The sequence below is a fragment of the Daphnia pulicaria genome, chromosome 2 (genome assembly GCF_021234035.1).
Source record: "Daphnia pulicaria isolate SC F1-1A chromosome 2, SC_F0-13Bv2, whole genome shotgun sequence".
NCBI classification, from domain to species: Eukaryota; Metazoa; Arthropoda; class Branchiopoda; order Diplostraca; family Daphniidae; genus Daphnia; species Daphnia pulicaria.
Genome location: NC_060914.1, coordinates 1139015 through 1154533, shown reverse-complemented (window position 1 = coordinate 1154533; position 15519 = coordinate 1139015). Strand labels below are relative to the sequence as shown.

At 43.8% G+C, this 15519-nt stretch overlaps 1 protein-coding gene across 3 annotated transcripts in view; it reads left to right on the top strand.

Moving 5' to 3' along the window:
- The first annotated feature begins 463 nt into the window (after nt 1-463).
- The window catches only part of LOC124327324 (probable peroxisomal membrane protein PEX13), a 26625-nt gene continuing 11569 nt past the window's right edge, over nt 464-15519 (top strand). For 2 of the 3 annotated variants that reach the window (XR_006915991.1, XM_046786328.1), the window contains exons 1-5: nt 464-541; nt 2248-2321; nt 3115-3212; nt 5314-5433; nt 8644-8746. The gene's annotated coding sequence lies outside the window, so the exon portion shown is untranslated. The remainder of the gene's footprint in view (nt 542-2247; nt 2322-3114; nt 3213-5313; nt 5434-8643; nt 8747-15519) is intronic. The other variant, XM_046786329.1, reaches the window with a different exon arrangement.

The following is a 15519-nucleotide window of genomic DNA, read 5'->3' as shown; positions in this document are numbered from 1 at the left end:
TGATATGATCCTCTTTTTATTTTCCTAGTCCACGTGTTTTTCCATCATGGCGACAGGGATAAATCCGGGTCTTTTGGGTAGAGAGTTAGAAAAGTATTATCACTATATTATGTTGCTGACTGGTAAGAGCAAACCAAGCGTGGGTTAAAATTAAATTTGAAAAGATTTACGCTCCAAAATTTTAGATTCGACGGTTGTGATTGGCAGTGGCCACTTCCCATCCTCCTTCTCTATTGTTCTTTCCAATTTGACTCATCTCTCACCACGTTGTCACCCACTCACGTTTTCGGTATTAAATTTTTTATTAAAAATTAAATAACAATTATTAAATGATTGTCAGTAGATTGAAGCATTTTATTTTGAAAATAGTTGTGGTAATTATCTTTGAGAAAAAGAATTAATCAATTTTGAAATTGCATTGCAACACAGCACGTCGTTGAATCGGAGACGTCATTGTCTCTGTATTTTCGTCGTGATCAGTTCGTCCAATTTCGCGGTTTTTTCTTCACGACTGTGTTCACGACCATTCGGATATTTGTGAGTAAGTTGTTCATTTCTATTATATTGTATGTGTAGATTTAAGATAAGAAATGAAGTAGTAAAAGAATAGTAAGAATGAGCTCAAAGTAAAAAGTAAATGTTGTAGCTTAGTATTGAGTACACTCAGGCGGGGAGAAAAGAAGCACTGTAACAAAAAGAAAATGGCGGGGGACAAGTAAATTATCTCATCTCATTGGATCATCGGCTCATTGGGCAAGTAGAATGCAAAAAAAGTAGAAGCTCTAGACAGACTCTGAGTGATGCAGCAACCGAGAAAGGATCTATTGTTACTGGCAAGAGATTTGGGGAAGAAATGAGACAGAGTGATAATAGCGTCGTAGTGCGATAAAATGTTTAAAGTTTGATGCAAGAATAATGGAGAATATATGGAAGCACACACACAACAATGCTACAAGGGATTGTCCATCTACCGTGGTGGTTATGTTCTTTCTTCTTACCCCTGGTCTTCTTAAAACCCATAACACTGAATGTATACCTGTGCCTCCTTTCTTCTCTGGTCACACAGATCGACATCGAGAAAAACTTTGGCGGGGGCTGCTGATGTGCCCCACCGTTCTCTTTCTCGCCCTAATACAAACTCTCGGTCAGAGTTTTTCCTTTTTTTAAAATCTATCCAAGACAGGTTTCTTCCCTATAAGAAGAAAACCTACGGTCAATCGCAGCAAAAGCGCCAGCCGGTCAACGAGGGCCACTCTCAGACTCTAAACACAACACGGTCCTTTTTTCAGAAAAGATAAAGAGCGGCGAAGGTAAAACGGTTCGAAGAAGTGGAGAAAATGAAGGTGTGCGGCCAAAAAACCGCAGTAGTTGTACAGCGCGCGCACTCCAAACTCAACCGACGTACCTCCTCCGCCCACTCGTACAACAATTATAGAAAGGAGTGCAAGCTGGAGCAGCACAGAGAAGGAATGATGATCAACATATGGTGTCGGGAGCATCAGAGGAGACAGACAAGCTAGAAAGAAAACGTCTGTCAGCAGCAGCAGCAGCAGTGTCCGTCTGTCTTCCGTAATTATACCTGGAAGAAGAACGAAAAAGAAGGCAATTTGATCCGCCAAATATTTCTTTTCCGGGCACCACGCCGTCAACAGCAGCAGCAGTACCGAGAAAAAAGAGATGTGAGAGACAAGGGTGCCATAAAAATTAAAAGCCATTGGAGACATGGCGGTCGCGACAGACGGTAGACACGCGCTCGATTGTCTCAAAACAATCTTGCCCGGCTATATTTATACGTCGTGTATAAAGCACTTGATGCGATGTCGAGACATCGCGACGTTATTGTCTTTTTTCTCAGTCCTGTTATGACGAGCGGTCTCCTCTTTGCTATCAAGGGACAATAACAAGAGACCAAACTGCTTGATATTCTGTTGGTGGACGGCCCAATTGGAGCACATGCGATTGACAAACTGGAACACTCGGTCGCGGAGAACCTCCAAAGAAAACGATGTGGAGGATCTTCTTCCTTTTTCGACTGTAATAAAATGTTGAGCGCGTGGCCATCAACAATAAGAAGAAGAAGACCCTCATCTCTGCATTACCTAATACTCCCAAGTCCCCTCTGATTTCGTCTTGTTGTTTGCCCTTTGTGTGGAAGAAAGAGAGGCCGGACATTTATTTATTCCGAGTTGGAACAAAGTCGATTGAAATTAATGACCTCACTCAATTCTTTTTATTTTCTTTTTCCAGAATCGAGACATTGCCCAGGTTGGTTTTCTATCGAGAGGGACTGAGGGGAAAGGCCGGCCAGCCAACATTAAAAGGTAAGAAGAAATAAGAGATGTTAAGGGGGTGAGTTTTTCTAATGAATAAAAGCCCATCGGCATCTTCGAATATCCCCGCAAAGACAGCAAGCACACGACTAACAAGCTCTTTTTCTTCTTTTCCCCTCGTTTCTATTGGGAAGGAACCGTGGAATTATAACAAGCCGCTAAGAGTTGGTTGTTGTGTAATGAAGGGAAAGAAACACGAGAAATCGAATGTTGACTGTAAAAAATCAGACGAGGGGGTGGAATAAGGGCGATAAAAATGAGCTGGAAAAGCCCAAGAAAAGAAGGATCAGAGTATATTACTACACCGGAGAATTCCACCATTTTTCCTTTACTACACCTATCTTCCATCCGCCCCGATCCGGCAACGTTTTCAAATCGCTTTGCAGAAATATAAAAACGTTAACTTTTAACCTAGATCCTAAGAAGATGTTGTCGATGCCATATAAAGGGCTCGGTGCATTCTCCAAGGGATTCCTTCCGACTCTACTCTGTAAATGCAATAAAACCCCCCCAAAAAAGAATTGTAATAGTAGGAGAGGGATATGCTTTTATGGTCTCGTTTTCTACTTCAAGTTCTAAAAATTGCGTTTAGGACCCCGGTTTTTTTTTTTCTTTCGCCTTTTGGGTGTTCTTATATACATCCCCCGTACTGCATTACCCCTGCTCCGGAGAAAATTGCTATGAGCTCCAGTTATATAGGCCCATAATGTTGACAGTCATTTCTATTTACAACAGTGATGTACACAGGCGTCTAAAGGAATTTTATTTTATTTCAAATTTTTAGATTGTCCGGATGAGTGACAGGAATGTTTCACAGCCTCTAACCAGTTATGACCGATTGGTGCTGTTCGGTCCATTTCGCCCACCGTTCCATAAAATACGGTAAGATCCCAAGAGTTGGTTAATTTCGCTTGAGCAGCGAGTGCGCTGTCCAAGCACGCAACCATATCTTTCACTCTCATCTCATGTAATTTCTTTCTGTGGGGAGGGGGTTCGGAGTAGTTCGATTGGGAGAACCACTTATGTGTGTGTTGTTGCTTCCACAGGAAAAGGAAGAGCCATTTTGGGACTTGTAAAGTATTTTTCCGCGCGCTCATCGGGCACGTGCCTCTTTCTCTCTATTCTTTTTCTTTTTTTCTTTCTTTCTACTCCAGCAAAGCGGTTATATACATGCTACAATGTTCAAGCTACGGATGAGGGCCCTGCATTCGTCGATCCGGCAACGATAGCTCTCTACACGGTGTAGGTCCATATATCAATCCACTTTAGAGCTTGTGGGAGTTTCCTCTTTCTCCAAGTCAGCACGGAAGAGAAAGAAAAAGAGAAGATGATAAACCGGGAGAATTGGGGAGAAAGAGGGAAAAGTAGGCGGATCAAATTAGAATCTTTATGTTGTTCTCTCCGCAGAGAAACGGGCGAAAATATATAAGAAAAAAGAAGAATCGAATAGAGACTAAACGAATAGCTCAATCTATCGATACTAATTAGGGCGGCTCTTTTCTTCATTTTTACTTTGAGACTTTCTTTTTCAGAACAATTAAAAGATGAAGAGTTTTCTCAACTTTTAATTCTTTTTCCCATCGTATCTACTTGCGGTGGTCAGATCAGCGCCAAAAATCGCCAAGCTCATCATCAGCTCGGTGATGGTCGATAATCTGTTGGGCCGTTAATTCCGTGTCTCCAGAGGCTAGGCGCCGAGAGAAAACTGAGCCCGCTCGAAAAACAATATCCTGATGATGATGATCCTTTTCGCAATCTTCTTTCCAGGTACATAGCGCACCACCACCTGTATCTTTTTGAGATCTAAAAACCAGTAGTAGTAGTAGTGGTGATGATGTATATACCCACGGTCCGGGCCGCGCAGTTTAGTTTTGTTGGGAATAAATCCATTTGCGGCGATACGGAGAAGCTCATTAGTTGTCCTTTTGTTATAGGGAAGAATAATTCATTTTCTCTAGCTCGTATTCCTCCACGGCAGACACAAATGGCCTTTTGCGATGCCATAGAGAAACTAAATGTCGGATATTAGAATACACCACAAGTCTTGAATAATAATAACCGGTCATTTCCCACCGGCTGCCAGTCCGACCATATTCATCCCCGCAATAAGGAACCAAACTCGCTACTCTATACTATATACTCCACGGTAGATAATAATAAAAATAAAAAAGAATTGCCAAAATTGCGAGTACCCAACTGTTATGTATATGGGCACACAGTTCAAATGTATAAGTATACACCGCGTAAGAGCAGCATGCTATAGAAAACACAAGACAAGGCAGCTATAGTATAGTATATATGCAGATGATTATTATAGGACTCCTTCCAGGGATACTCTATTGTGCAGTATACCACTATGCTATACTATAGCGTATAGCGGTAATTTATATTTTTCGTACTACTCTTTTTTTTAATACGTCTTGATGCTAATCATAGGGTAGAAACGGAATATCGCATCAGTGTAGAGGTTGAGCTTCTATTATTATCCCCCCACCACAACATTATTCTCAATCCGGAAAGGAGGCGAAGGCGGAGTAGTTGGCCAGTTTGAGGTGGGTCAATATCTGTCCGTATATGAGGCTGACCTGTGCAGCAGCAACAGCTGTCGGTCCATCTATTCCCTTGAAATCGGTTATCAAGAGAAAGAGGAAGGAAACTGAAAGGAGAAGAAGAAGAAGAAAAGTAACCGGTACAACTTTCAATATAGTAACGACCCCCAAGCGGCTAATTGAGCCCGAGATGAAGAAGAAGAAGATGAGTAGGGGATCAAGAATTAGACAGTGGAAAAGGAGGGTTTATTAGTATCGTCTTTTCTTTTCTTTAATCTCATCGCCAGCCTTTTTTCTCCCTTTTTCTCTTCTGCCCAGAGAAAGAAAAAAAGATGTTCAGCCTCATTAAAAAGAAGAATAGAAGGCTGTGTGTATATATACGTATTGTGGGACAAATCATCAGCTTCATCTTCTTTTTTTCTTCTCCCAAACAGATCAGCTCATCATGGCAGGGGCGGCGGAATATAATCAAGAAACACACGGCATGTAGAGAAGGACCCGAGAGAGCTTTCGGGGAGGGAGGAGGAGAAGGGATGAAGAGAGGACATCCACTGGTAAATATTAAACCTCACACACATCGTTTTTCCCAGCACTCGATCACACCACGACACAAGTAGCAAGTACTATAGGCTGCTACCCCAGCAGGGTAGATATTAGATCCAGTGGAAATCTCTCTCTTTTTTTCCGTTCTTCCTAGTCTTCCTTTCCTTACTCGGTCGTCTCAACCAATATATTCCCCATGGCGGGGATCTGTCAGATTACCGCAAGTAAAAAACAAAAGAGGGGGGAAGAAAAACTCGACTGTAAATAAAACACAAGTAGAAATCTATAAGGAACTGGCTATATGGGAACCTTCCAAGAATAAATACGACGTAGATGTGCTCCACAGCTCGGTACGGAGCGAATAGAATTTAAGCTGTATACTCTTTAACTAGCGTCTCTAACAAGCGAAAGGATTATCGAACCCCGAGACGGCAGTTGTTGAGAGCTCGCGTGGAGTGGGTGTGCACTGCTACTTGTGCTACTCACATCGGATCACACGGAGATGGACAGGCCAAGGAGAGAGAAAATCTAGGAGAACACACACACACACACAATCTCGACCAGTGTTTGCTCTCGCTCTCTGCTGCTCGACGAGTGGCCTCAACATGGGCAGCTGGACGGATCTAAAATTGGGGACGTAGAAATGAGAAAATCTCTTTTTTTTTCAATGAAGCCCAATTTTTCGTCGCAGTAGACCGATCGTGCGTATCGTTACAAATCTCAAAAAAGAGATGATTCATTTTTCATTGGAAATTTCGAGCGGGGCGGTAACCAAACTACTTGAACAATCACTGGGCGACGACGTGTTTGTTATCCTCTTTGCGCGTTTGCTCATCTGCGGTTGACCGAAAAAAAAAAAAAAAAAACAGACAAACACAGGTGAAAGTTTGATGTCTACAGCGGCTTTTCTAAGCCGAGTCCCCCCCAATTTTTTCAGCCCAAAGAGACATTATTGACAGACCGCTTGGACACTTCATCAGGGTCAGGGCCTTCACAATTTCGAAGCTAAGAATAGTCCTGAGCAGCTATTTATGTCGTGGTACGTCGTACTTTACTGTCCACATCATCACCGCACAAGAAGAAGGTCGTCTATTCAGTATATGTGGGTTATATTCTTTCCCAATCAAACGTTGACAGTGGAGCCGGAGCTCAGTTATCAAGGCTATCAAAATAGAAAGAATCGAAATTCCAGTGGCTGATCGGAACAATCGACCGTGAAACATCTTCCCTCCCATTCCTTAAAAACCCACACCTGCATTTTTGTATTTCAAGAGTTCGCCATGGGGGCACCTATTTCCGCATACTATAACCACCTCGGTTGCTTCATTGTTGGATTGGCTCTTTTCTATTTCTCTAAATGTAGGACATTTGCGTCCTAAATGTGGCATACATTTACAACAACGGCGCGAAATCCGAAAAGTTTCAAATGACTATGAGGGAGCCCTCCCACTCTTCCAACCCCAGTAGCTCTATTCTTTTGCCAAGTTTGCACGTTGACAATTGACCAGCAGCAGCAGAAGCTGGAGCTACTAAAACTCCCCTGCTGAGAGCTCCGGCCAGCGACAGTCGACGTGTCGAATGGCGCGGAAGTCAACGGAGCGTGGCGGGTCAGATCGCCATGACTAAAAGGTCCGTCGAGGACAATATCAAAATACAGGGAGACTGCGCATAGTCTATATAACACAAAAAAAAGAAAGATAGGCTCTATCTATTCCAGCAGCAGGCCTAAAAAGAGAAAAGAAGAAGAAAAACCTTATTCTTTGACTTGGGTAGTCAGCAGCCATGCAGAACTGGCTACTCGGATTTATGTATGTCCAGTCACACACGCACTGACAGTCTATGGGACCTCCTACGGGTCCTATCCATCGTCAGTGGCTTCAACCGGGACACGAACACAAAGATTCTTTTTTTCCTTTTTGTTGTTGATCAAAGAATGAAAATTCCAAACTCGTGTATAATATAACTGCGATAAAATGAGGGGGTCAAATGAAAAGATTTAAGAGGGACGAGAACCGGGGCTCTAAAAATCGGACGGAATCAAAGAAGCGGAAGAGGTCGGAAGAAGGGAGGGGGAATTGTACAATAATAATAAAAAGAAGAAGGCCGTCCCACACGCATATCACTCGGCTGGTTTCTGTATGGCGACTAAACTGCTGCTGGAAGAGCGTGCTAAATCCAGCGGGCTGCCGATTTAATGGGCCCCGTTGCGAACCAACGTGAACCCCGGAAAGTCACGTCAGCGGGGCAAACGGTGGCAAAACACGATGATGACTGGCAACAAACAAACAAGACCCACCCGTATATACTCTTCTGTAGGCAGCTGACAACGTACAGGGGGGCGGCGGCGGATGACGTCCATCCGCAGCATGTACTACGTAATTGCGAAAATGACACGGTAGTTTGGAAATCGCGCGCCACCGAATACACAACTCGCAGCAGCGCAGTAGACAGCCAAGGTTTCTTTTAATAAATATAGGAAAAAAGAAAAAGAGTCGAACAAAAGGAACTCGGCACACAACAGGACAACAACCCAAAGTTTATTTCTCCGGGGGCCGAGGGTTGAATACGTTGACGTGTTGACGGCGCGGCCTGTAATAATGATAGAGATTGAAACGATGGATAAAGCATTTCCCGTCTGCTTTTTCTCTCTATCTATCTATCTTGGTTTTCCTCTGGCTCCATCAGCAGCAGCAGCATATGTGTACTGTGTGGTGGTGGTGGTGGTGGTGGACTGATGGGGGGCTGTTGTACGCCCTCCTGGGAGGTCATTACATCAGGTGACACAGCGGAAAAGTCTAAAAAGACATAAAAGAAAGAGAACAAAATCGAATAAGGGAATTAAAAGAGACTAGACAAAACACAAAAAATAAACCAGCGTCGACATCAAGTCACAAACGCAGAAGGAAATTATAGCGACCGAAAATTACACACTCCTCGAATCTTTTACCGCCAGCAGTAATAATAATCTTCGCTTGCGTCTTTCTCAATCTCTTCCAGGAAAAAATGGGCGCCTTCTCCTTTTTGTAGCGCGTTAATACCCCGAACGGAAATTTATGTCGAAAGCAGCAACTGAAAGAAGGAAATTAATTTGCCGCTTTGTTTTTAAACATTGTATATAGATAGGATATAACTAATTTATATGCCATCATTTCTCTAAACTATAGTCAACTAATAGAATTGACTGGTCGGTTTTAACTAAACTATTTTTCTTTTTTTAAAAGGTTTAAACGCGCTATTTGGATGGCTATTGGTTTGTTTGTTGCTGGCCGTGATTCTGCTAGAGCGGACCGCTTCGTTACTGCGTCTAAGGTTCACCCAATTAAGGTAGGACTCTATTTTTCTTTTACCTTTTGTCGATACCGGCCTGTGCCGGTAATCCCTTATGATATCCACTTTCAACGGGGCCGGTCCGCGAGGGGGTTTGTTATTTCCCTTTTTGATTAGCCGAGCCGATGGCCGTTTGACCACGGCACGCACTGCGCAACGAGTGAGGAAATCGGGGGCGGAAAACTAAATTCCTCCTCTCAACTGGAAGGGGGGAGGTCATGAATAATCCAGGAGAATCTATAACGAAGGATATATTTGGCGTAATGACCTTGTCCTAATAGTTCTCCGCGTTCATATAGCATGGGCAGGTTCGTTTTTGGTCTCAACTAAATGACAGCGGCATCAGCCGGTAATCTTCCAACTATTATAGCCGCTTTGCTTCCGTTTCCATCCGCGCTGAATTATCATTAGGATATTCTAGTACGGAAGGATGCGGACCAGTTGTTGCCGGTTTCCAATTTCATTTCGAGCCATCACTTCCTCAACTTCTCCACGGTGACCGTGTAGGAGTTATACCTTATAGGGTTCCCCCTTCTGCTGCTGCTGTTTCCATTTTCCAATCTTCTCAAGTTTTTGCTTCATGGCTTTTTTCTCTCTCTCTTGACCTGGCCCGCCTTTCCGGCCGCCTTCCGCCCTTATACATATTATATTATTTTGTGTGTCCCAATGGACCTCCTCCGATTCCCCTCCTTCCGGTGCCGGCCGATATGGCGGCTTGTCCATTGGCACGGTCGATTGAGTCTGGAAAAAAAACCCACAATCAATTACAGATCTTGGGAGAGTTGGCGGCCATATATTTTTGAAACACACTAACACCAAGGCTGAGAGAGCGACATATTGGGCGGTGTCACTTTTGAGGAAAAGGTCTGTGTATACACTTATTAGCTCCGCTGGATGTGCTCAAGCACACCCAAAAGCGGATAGAGTTTAACCCTTTTTTCTCTCCTTCCGTATATCCGGTCACCCGTATCATGTACAATCAATAGAGCATTTTACTCGGATAAAATACAGACAGGCGAAATCAGTTCCAGACAATCGTTTTCTGGCTGGTTGTTAAACGGACATGTGTTCCTGGGGTACCCATACACGCCAATCTTCACAATTCCATAAATCCCATTTGGGAATGGTGGCCCATTGACCAATTAGGTCCCATTTTGAAGTGACAGATCATGTGGCAAAAAGTACACAGTAGTAGAACCCCTAGTACGTATATCGCCAAGAAATCCAATTTGTCCATCAGCACACCAACTTCCGCCGAAGGTCTACACAGTCCGAACACACGAAAAGGGGAAATAGATAACAATTTGTTTGTGTGTTTTCTTTCCGTTTCGTTTGTCTATAGCATTGCGTATAGGTAGAATGGAGAAACGAAATTACAGTAAATACGCATCGGGAGTTGAAGAGTTTGAGCTCCCTGAAGGTTTTCTTTTGACGTCGGTGCCTTTTCGGCTCGTCTGACCCGCGAACGCGATCATTACGCCTTTTCAAAAAGAAAACGAAAAAAAAAGCGCCACGGTTTCGTGTGTCCGTCGTTAAATCACCAGGTGTTCCCGCCGTTGCGTTTTTGCTCTCGCCAAGTCAATTTGGTTGAGCTAGAAATTGCTCCACATTTATACCGTAGAAGATAAACAGTTTTGACAAGGGACGGACTCGGCGGCGGTGGTGGTGGCGGCGGCGGCTTCTTTTTTAATTGAAGAATAGAATGTAGAAGCTAAGGAAACAAAACCTTGACATCCACGGCCAACAAATCAGACCATCCAGCCTTTTTTTTTCCCCCTTCCTTCCCCCTATAGAGTTCACGAACTTATTATATTTTTTTGTCTTGGTTTAACATCTTCATTTTCGTGTAATTGAAGTGCCTGCCGTGTTGCGCCGTTCGTAGATGTACGTACTCGGGGGGTGAGTGGGCGACGGACAAACACAGAGGAAGACATTCTGAAGGAGCTATTGATGCGCTCCTGCTAAATTATTAAGAAACCCGAGAGCGTAATAACGCGCTGGTACTCTCTCCTATCTTTTTTTTTTGTGTTTTTCCTCTTGTTTTATTTCTTAAAAGATTAACTTTTTTTGGTTGTTGCTTCCATCTCCTCTTTGCTCCTGAGGAAAATGGCCAAGCGGAAGACCTCCCTGAATATTATAGAAGAAAGACTTTCGCTGCTGTGCTCTCCTACACACTCGACCGAAATGTTCTTTAGACATGCCTCCTCTATACAGTCTCTCTAGCTACTTCTTAATTGGATTACATAGAACGACCTTGTGGCTCACAAACAAGCGAGGAGGAAGAAAAGAAGAAGAACAGAAGGTTCATAGACAAGACAGCACTGGGCAGGAGCGAAAGCAGCGTGTGGGTGGGTTGTACACTGAACTATAAGGTGAAGTGTTTCCAAGTGTTGCCGAACACCCCCGCTGGCGGCTGTTAGATCAAGGCGGGCAAGGTAGAACAGAGGGACCCATCATCTATACCGCTGCTGCTGTTGCTGCTGCGCACCTGACGCTCACCGTTCCGTCGTTCACAAGAAAAGGAGCCGATGGTGTGGGGTAGTAGTCAGAGCTGGAGGCGTTTCCGCCGCCGCCGCCGCGTACTGCACACCTTTCCCATCTTTTTTTTCGGCTTTGAAAGAGAAGGAAAATACCCGTAAAAGATTTAGGTAGCACAAAAAGTTTGGGGGGAGGTTAAGGTTGTGCGAGAGTCTCAGCAATAAGAACAAGGTGCTGGAAAATCAACTGGAAGGTTTTTATAGACTTCTTCTTCTTTTTTGTTGAAAAATCCTCCCCCCTCCTTTGCTTATACTACTACCCCCATCGTATTATTGTTGCCCTAAAGATATATACAGAGCTAGACTGTAGCTACTATAACCCTTCTATCTTTTTGAGAGTGTGAGCTGGACGGACTCACTGTTTCTGGCTGCCGGTTTCTTTCTTTTTATGTCCAGCACAGCCGTGTGTTTAGTCTTGGCTCTCTCTCTCTCTCTCTCTCGTCCGCTCTCTACTGTTCTCCTCATCTTTTGTGAGCGGTCATTATTCTAATTAGATCTGTGTATACCATATTTACCGGAGAGAGAGAGAGATACCGCCGAGCTGTGGTGGTAGATATTAAGGACAAGCGCCGAAACGGCCACCAAAACTGTTAACTCTTGGCCCTCCCGCTGTGTCTTTTTCTTCCATTTCGTCTCGAATTTTTTTTTTTAACCTCCTCCGTCGAGAAGACGAGAATGAGGCGTGGACTCTTCACCACTCGTTCATTTGCATACGGTAGATGTACCCAAAAAAACACACTGTCGAGAGCTGAAAGAGAGGGACAAAGATTCGAACGGGGCCGACATAGGAGCGGCGGCGCCGCTGATATTTTCACAATTGCTGTCTAACGTATAGGCAAGACACACAGAGTGTATCTCTTGTGTGTGTGTGTATACACAGGGCCTTGATAATTCCCTATTCTTTTGTGTTACACAATGATTGGCGACTGGGAACCTTTTGGGGTTGCCACACACCACCAACCCGACAAACGAAATGAAGAGTTATAATACGGACACCACCAACACAATAACCCGTGTTTTCAGAGAAACAAGTTAGGGCGGCAAAGAGTGTAAGGAGCCGCAAATGGCCATCATCGGCCTAATTTGTATTTGATAATGAAGGGGAAAAAATATGAGACTCCCCACACCGGTGGGGAGTCATCCGAGTCAACCTGCGAAACCAAAGTTGGGAACGATATGTAGGCGGGTGGTGATGTCCGATTTTTTCCCCATTTGTAATAAGTGATGATCATCAACGTATCGTCGGATGTCTTTCAAACTTTCTGTTCTCCCTTTTGTGTGTGGGTCCCTTTCTTGTTCCCTGAAAAACATAATCACAGACAAAAGGAGGGAAAGAGAATATACGCCAAAAGAATTATGAGGCCGGCCCTTTTTTTCCCTTCTCTCTCGTTGTTACTTGATGTGTCCAGTGCTACTAGTGCGTATCAAGAGTTTTTCATTTCGCTTTTTTTTTCGAACAAAAGCCGCCTTAGACTGTGGATGGGACCTAATGATCAGCAACACAAGTGTGTCCTTCACGGTCCGATCCACATCAATCTGATGCGCTTTCGGTGAGCGCAAAAAGAAAGGGGAGAAACAAAACCAAAAGCGGATAGCACAGCGCCTGTATACTTTCTGGTTACAATATATATAGTACAACCATAACCTATTATGGTAGCCAGTCGCTATTAGCCATCGTTATGAAATGGAGGGCGGATGGGAAATGTTGGGAGGAAGAAAATATAAGAAAAAAAAAAGGAAACCGTTGCGAATGGGCAGGAGCGCCAGCAAACAAACTAGGTCCAACCACACCGCGTCTTATTCCGCTTCAATTCGTTTCTCGGCTACTTAAAGAAGTGTCGAATCTGAAAGAGAAACCGGTCTCTTTTCTTTCTTTCATTTTTTTTCCCTCCTTTGCTGCTGCAATTGTTGAAAGTTCAGCGAAATAAATAAAATAAAAAGGTGTTTAAGGCCGGAGGAATGTTGTAGTTGCCTTAGACTAAATGGTGGTGGCCGGATGAAATGAAGGAAGGGAATAGTTTGCGCCTTGAATAGAAATCTAGAAACGCGAAGGGAGAAGATTGATAGATGTACAGAGAATATAAGAAGAAGAAAAAGAAGAGGGAATAGATGTATAGAAGAGGATGCGGATGAGGTTGACAAGAATTAATGACGATGTGTATACGCTCCTGCTTTGCTTCTGTGTGTGTGTCGACGTGTACGTCCGTGCTGGCCAGCAGCCATGCAGCAGGGGCTGTAATTCTTTTCATTCGAGTCTGCTGTGTCGGGCTTGTTGAATAGCCGCGCGGCCCTTTTCAATGCATCCCGGTGCGCAGAACTCATCATGCCTTCACCAAAAGCCCCTAAATGTGACAGTTTTTCCCTCTTCTTCTTTTTTCTCTCTTTTCCTTTTTCAGCTGATTGTGGATTAGTTCTGTCACATTTATTTTAACGCGCCGCCGACAGCCCCACGCCAATGACGGAATCCTAGCTCCCTCCGATAAATCTCCACTAATAAATAGAACATAAAAATATCGTATATTATATAGCTGAGCTATATAATAAACTATATATACTGCTGCCGCTGTGATTTGATTGCAGAGCCGTTCAGTCCTAGTCCTAGTCGTCGTCGTCATCTCTGCTGCTGCTGTTTAGATCCTCCCGGGCTTCGCCAGCAAATTGATTAGCCTGTCAGCCCACTAGCACTCGGCCAGATGAATTTCATGAATAGCTAATAGGCAGACCGCGTGTCTGTCTGTGTGTTTAGATACGTTTATAATGCGAGAGTTTTCATTCGTTTTTATTTTTCTTTTCATTTGAGTCTAGCCGTTTCTTTATTATTTTAAGAGAATGAGATCCCGTTGCAACGTTGCGACTTGCGTGTTTGCTTTCCCTTATTCTTTTTGTGTATCTTTTCTTTATTAGTTTTCAAGATCAAATAAGGATTCGAAAGAGAAGGAGAGAGAGAAAAAAACAAGTCTTTGGCCAGCACATCTCCTCTAGTCTTTTTTATCACTCCCGGTCTCGGCGCACACAACAAACTATAGTTCGTTTTTTTTCTTCCTCCTATTCAAACCATGATATTTATTTATATGGTTTGCCCCCGGACGAGTGAGAAATTGGCAGTCAGGTGTGAAACGATGGTCAAACAAGCAACGTACCTCACACACACCCCACAGTTTTGGGTTTTCTCGCCTCCGTTACAAAGAGACGATGATGCAAACAAACGAGAGGCACTGCTGCCTAGATATCTATGGAATGAGCCAAAGGAAGAGAATTTTTCTATAAACGGCAGTCTCACGTGTATATAAATACAAGTATGTCTACACGTAATATATGTACAGCATCCATTCAAATCAGGAGGCCGTAAGAAAAACGGAGGGAGGATTTGTGTTTAACTTTGGTTAAGTCACACGGATAGCAGTTGCTGTCCATACAGAACGGATACACGAGGCCGGGAGAATGCGGTGGTGGGCTGCCGGATGATGATCCGCCGAGAGAGAGAGAATGTTGTATAGAATCAAAGTCAAAGAGGGAAAGAAGAAGAAGAAAAAGGCAATGATATTTCATGGTTGCGCTGATGTAGACACCGCAAGACGGGGCTGAATATACCTTCGTCTTCTTCTTCGTCTTTTGACTTTTTTATTTTTAACACAAAAGTTATTCATCAAGTAGACTCATCGTTCACTCTTGACAGATGAATGCTGCCGCGTCTCGGCCATTTATTCTTTTCGTTGGATAGTTTTTCCCTTGTATACGATTCTTTTAAGGTTTTTTTGTTTTTTTCTTCCTCTCTCTTTCCCCCTTGGCTGCTACTGCTGCCGACCTGCTGTACTGGTGGGTCTCTCATCTCATTCGAGCTGTTGTGATGATTGTAACTGTTACTTGTTTTCTCGCTATGGACCATCATGGGAGAGCTAGGCTGGCTAGCAAGAGAAAATAACACGGGAAACAAACGGAAGGGACTCGACACGTAATCGTAGCCCTCCCCTGCAACTCACAAGTACTAGATGGTGTAGTAAGTCTTCCATCTTTCAGACATTGACTGGCCAGATATTTCGCCCTCCCCGCGAGTCATCCATCCATCCATCTATCCCCTCGATGCTTCTGTATTTTTTCTGATAGCTCCCCTAGCTCTCTCTCTCTTATACACCCGAAGAAAAAAAGCCAGCAGGAGCAGGAGCAACAGTTGTCTCAAGTGAAACACGTGTCGAACTACTGTTGTACAATTCGATGCAACTACTGTGTATAAGC